Source organism: Lolium perenne, chromosome 2 (assembly GCF_019359855.2).
Source record: "Lolium perenne isolate Kyuss_39 chromosome 2, Kyuss_2.0, whole genome shotgun sequence".
NCBI lineage: Eukaryota > Viridiplantae > Streptophyta > Magnoliopsida > Poales > Poaceae > Lolium > Lolium perenne.
Window position 1 is genome coordinate 115,330,262 of NC_067245.2, and position 6,000 is coordinate 115,336,261.

Here is a 6,000-nt window from a genome sequence, read left to right on the forward strand (position 1 = left end):
TGCGGGACGAGTGGCCTCTGAATGGGGAACCTGAATGGATCCATGATGACTTTCTCACCAATAACGTTCCGAGGAGCGGGAACAATGTAGTTGAGGAGCCGCTGAACATATTGGGCGTAGTTGGGAGTCATGCGGTCCATAATTGCCCTCTTCGATTCACGATAGATAAGATCACAGCCATCAATCTTCCTCACCCTGTCGGGATGACAATAGTACATCAAGTTGAGGTGATAGTTCCGGACTTCACCGTGATCTCCAGACTTGCGATGAGGTTCTCCAATAGCTTGGCAAGAACCAAATAGGAGTAGTACATCCCGAGAGATGGTGGGAGGTCCGGGCGTAGGGTTTGGAGGATAGCAGAAAGAGATGTCACCCCTAGTGAGCACGGACCGTGAATGAATCTTGTACCACTGGATCACTGTCATCACCACAACCCATGGCTGCACGGAATCGAGAGTAGGAGCATGAGTACTTGGTCTTGCCGGTCATCCAAGTGAGGGTGCGTTCTTCATCATCATGGAAGAAGACAAGCAGTGGCGACGGACAAGGAGGGGACAAAAGATAGGATCATCTTGAGTATCATCGAGGCTTGAGGCACACAAGGTCATACAATCCCGGACTCCTCAAGGTTTGAACCACAAACCGATACTTGGTGGCTTCATGCAAGGCCGGTTCTTCGGGATTGATAGCCTTGGGTGATACAATATTACCATGCTTCATAAACTCATGAGAATCATAGTAACCCTCCCGAGAGGGCTGCCTGTGTGTTGGTCCAGAATGCCTTGTCCGAACGAGTGTAAGTTGGCTTCTCAAAGCGATACGGATTCAGTGTCCTCCACTCCTGCCACTCAAGACGATTTGCAGCCCCAACATTGATGGTTGGTACTACCTCATCATCCTCTTGGACAACATTCTTGTCCTTGCGCTTGGTAGCAACAGACTTGGTTCTGCCCCGAGCTGAGCTGCCAGTGTCAGTATCTTGCTGAGCTTGAGGGGGTGCACGGCTACTAGAACGGCGGGGAGGATCAGCCATCCTACCTCGCTTGGCAACATTGCCACGTGGTGGCTCACCACTCCAACTTCCTGTGAATGAGAAAAATATAGCAAGGATAGCAGTGGGGTAAGTGTACATGTCATCAATAAGAGAGGATCCAAAAAGCATAGCATATATTCAAGTGTAGTGATGAGTTTGTGCGAAAACTGGGCAACCCGGCGCACAGGCCGGTCAAACCGGGCAGCAGACCGGACGATCCGGTTTGCGACCGGTTGACCGGGCCACACACCGGGCCGGCCGGTTGAGCGGCCGGTCGACCGGGCTGGAAACCGGGTCTGTCGATTTGTGATGTTGTGCCCAGATTTCTACCACAAATTCATGCAAAAACTCGAAAAACTTGAGTACATGCTATAGCAATAGAGTGAAGAATGTGCTTTGTGTGGAGAGACACTCTAAAGGCATGAGGACTTGCAAACCCTAAACCTAACCCTAAGATTTCCTCAAATTTTGGCAAGAACTTGCAATGTGTGAGGAGGACTAGAACTTAGGAAGGAAAGGAGAGTACATTACCCGAAGACATTGTCCTCCTTGATCAAGGGAACAAGAAGAACACAAGGTAGGGCTTGAAAACCAAGAACTCCAAAAATTCCCAAGCTAGTTGGAGAGGGACCAAATCCTTCGGTGGAGATGTTCCAATGGACCCGATCTATGGTGTGGTGAAGTTTGGGGAAGTTCTTGTGGTGGGAAGTGGCTAGATCTTGGTGGAGGTGTTGAGGGCGCCGGCCATGGAGGTTGGGGATTGGGGAACAATGGGGAAGAAGACCCCAAGGGGTATTTCTTCCCAATATATAGTGGGCCGCGCGTCCGGTCATACATCCGGTCAGACCGGGCTGGTGACCGGCAGACCCGGCCCAGACCCCGGTTGCCGCCCGGTCCACCGGACCTTCCGGTCAGGGACCCGGTCCGACCGGGCCAGCGACCGGCCAGCCCAGAATTTTCTAATTTTGCCTCGTTTTTGCCCCTATGCTGTGTGTAAGTGTGTGTAAGTGTTCAAATGATGACATGTACATATAGATAGATAGATGATGATGAGATGAGCATAGACATGGGGTTGGAAAACACAAAGTTCTCTAGGCATACCCATTGGAGTGAAAATGCAAACAAGATACAAATAGCTACAATGGGCATGATTCGAAGTATATCACGAATCATAAGAGCATTTTGAAATAGTTTTTGCAATAAGATCATTTGGCCTTATATAGTCAAATCACGTTGTAATGAAGGCTCAATGAGGGGCGGGGGATTACTCCCCCTATGTGAAAGCGCAAATGTCATGAGACCTCGAAGAGACATGCTTGGGTCCATATAATGACATTGGGTCTATTTATGTTGCACACATAGGTATGCATCATACCAAGACATGGTAAGATGACTATCCCCATATGTGCTATGCCTCTAAGCTAGATAGCAAGATAAATGCAAGAATATAGTGCAAGAAGTTAATCAATCCAAGTTTTTAGGATCAAGAATACCAAGTTCTCCTCTCAAGTTAACAAAGCGGGCTTCATCCAAAGGCTTAGTGAAAATATCCGCCAATTGGTAGGTTGTTCCCACATGAGTGAGATCAATATCCTTATTGGCAACATGATCACGTAGGAAGTGATGGCGAATGTCAATATGTTTGGTGCGACAATGTTGAACCGGGTTGTTGGCGATCTTTATTGCACTTTCATTGTCACAAAGAAGAGGCACCGTACCAAGAGACACACCATAGTCTTTCAAGGTTTGCTTCATCCATAACAATTGAGTGCAACAAGATGCCGCGGATATGTATTCGGCTTCGGCGGTGGATAGGGCGGTGGAGTTTTGTTTCTTGGATGACCAACTCACCAATGACCGGCCAATAAATTGGCAAGCCCCGGAGGTAGACTTCCGATCAACCTTATCACCGGCCCAATCGGAATCCGAATAGCCAATGAGTTCAAAAGTTGACCCCTTTGGATACCATAGCCCGAGAGTAGGAGTGAGAACAAGGTATCTTAGTATCCGTTTGACCGCCACTAAATGGCTCTCCTTGGGAGCGGATTGAAAACGAGCACACATCCCTACACTTAGCATGATATCCGGCCTAGAGGCACAAAGGTAGAGCAAGGATCCTATCATGGAGCGGTATACCTTTATGTCCACATCCTTCTCACCGTCACATGAACCAAGTTGCCCCTTTACGGGCATGGGTGTTTTCATTGGACTTGCATTGGTCATGTTGAATTTCTTGAGCATGTCCTTCACATACTTTTCTTGAGAGATGAAGGTGCCTTTTGCAAGTTGCCTCACTTGGAAGCCTAGAAAGAACTTCAACTCTCCCATCATGGACATCTCAAATTTCCTAGTCATCAATAGCTCAAAAGCTTTGTTATGATTGGGGTTAGTTCCACCAAAAATAATATCATCAACATATATTTGACATATAAAGAGGCCACCCCTTTAACCCGCTTGGTGAAAAGGGTGGAATCGACCGTACCCATGCAAAACCCATCATGTAGTAAGAAATCCCTAAGGAACTCATACCAAGCACGTGGAGCTTGCTTGAGACCGTAGAGTGCCTTATGGAGTAAATACACGTGGTTGGGTCGGCATGGGTCTTCGAAACCCGGGGTTGAGCCACATATGCGGTTTCTTTTAGGGGACCATTCAAAAATGCACTTTTCACATCCATTTGATATAATTTGAAATTGTGGAAAGATGCAAATGCAAGCAAAAGACGAATAGCTTCAAGACGGGCTACCGGCGCAAAGGTATCCTCAAAATCCATACCTTCTATTTGGGCAAACCCTTGCGCCACTAACCTTGCTTTGTTTCGTATAACAATGCCATTCTCATCTTGCTTGTTCTTGAATACCCATTTGGTCCCAATGACATTGATGCGATGATCCTTGGGTCTCTCAACTAGAGACCATACTTCATTACGAGTGAAACACTCCAATTCTTCTTGCATGGCAATTACCCAATCCGGATCAACCAAGGCTTCATGTACCTTAAGTGGTTCAAAACTAGACACAAAAGCATGATGTTGACAATAAGTGATAAGTAATGCATGGTGTCTACGAGTTACCACTCCTCTTGAGATGCTACCAAGGACTTGATCCACTTTCATGTCACTTGCCCTTGTAGCGGCCTTGATCTTCCGAATGGTTCCTTCATGATCAATGAATTCATCTCTTGCAAGTACTTGATCATGAGGGACCACTTGAGCTTGATCATGAGTAGAGGATGTTTCTTGATCGTCATCATGATCTTGCTCCATGGAATGAGGATCTTCTTCTTGTTCTTCGGATTGAGACTCATCTTGAGTGGAGGATGGTTCTTGAGTTGCACTTGATGGTTCGGCTTGAGTTGAGCTAGGCTCTACTTGTGGCGTGCTTGAGACATCTACTCCATCATCTTGATCATCGTTATGAACCTCCATGGGCCGGATGTGTCCAATGCCCATATGCTTGATGGCACTAGATGGATCAACATCATTACCTGCAACACATGGAACAACTTGCTCCACTTGGGAGCCATTATCCTCCAAGAACACCACGTCACAAGATACTTCAATAGTCCCGGAGGACCGGTTGTAGTATCTATAGGCGTGAGAGTTCTCCGCATATCCAACAAATATACCCTCTATGGTTCTAGTTTCAAATTTACCGAGCTTTCCTTTGTTGTTCTTAACAAGGCATTTGCATCCAAAGACACGAATATACATGACATTAGGCTTGTTACCGGTAAGGAGCTCGTATGGGGTTTTGTTGTGGAGGGGACGGAGGAAGAGCCGGTTGGAGTAGTGGACGGCCGTAGAGATGGCTTCTCCCCAAAAGTTGTGGGGTGAGTTGAATTCACTCAACATGGTTCTTGCCATCTCAATGATAGTCCGGTTCTTCCTTTCAACAACACCATTTTGTTGAGGGGTGTATGGCGCCGAAAACTCATGCTTGATGCCCTCATCATCCACAAACTCTTGCATAGTGTAGTTTTTGAACTCGGTGCCATTGTCGGTCCTAATTGCCTTGATCTCGGATTCATACATACGTTGAGCTTTCTTGGCGAAGGTGATGAACTCTCTATGGGTCTCGTCCTTAGACTTAAGGAGAAAGACCCAAGAGTATCTTGAGTAATCATCAACAATGACAAGTCCATACTTGCTTCCACCAAGAGTATCATAGTGTGATGGCCCAAAAAGGTCCAAATGAAGGAGCTCCAAAGGCCTAGATGTGGTAACAATACTCTTGATGGGATGCTTCTTCTTGAGTTGCTTTCCGGCTACACATGCACTACAAACACGATCTTTCTCAAAAGAAACACCGGTTAGTCCCACAATATGTTCACCCTTTAGGAGTTGTTTAAGATTCCTCATGTTAACATGACCAAGGCGGCGATGCCACAACCATCCTTCGTCATGCTTGGCCGCCATTAGACATGTGGAGAAGGAGGGGCTCTCTTTCGAGAGGTCAACCACATAAAGGTTGTTCTCCACAAATCCAACAAGGACCAATTTGAGATTGTCACTCCTAAAGACTTGCACATAATATTTAGTGAAATATGAATTGTAACCGGCATCGGCAAGATGATATATAGAAAGTAAGTTATAGCCAAGGTGTTCAACAAGCATAACCGTCTCAAGGCACAAGTCCTTAGAGATTGCTACCTTGCCATATCCAAGTACCTTTCCCTTTGAGTTGTCACCAAAGGTAATGCTTGACTTCTTGTGGATATCTTCAATGAATTGATCAAGCACACCTTTTCCTCCGGTCATATGATTGGTGCATCCACTATCAAACACCCATTTTGGACCACCGGAGGAATACCCCTACAAGATCAAGTAGAGGATTTAGGAACCCATCGATTAATGGGTTCCTTTGCAATGGCAACAATATCTTTTGGTACCCAAATTGAGTACTCTCTATAAGCATAGCCATTAGGAGGGCCAACATAGTTAGCATAGACATCACCATAATAATCAA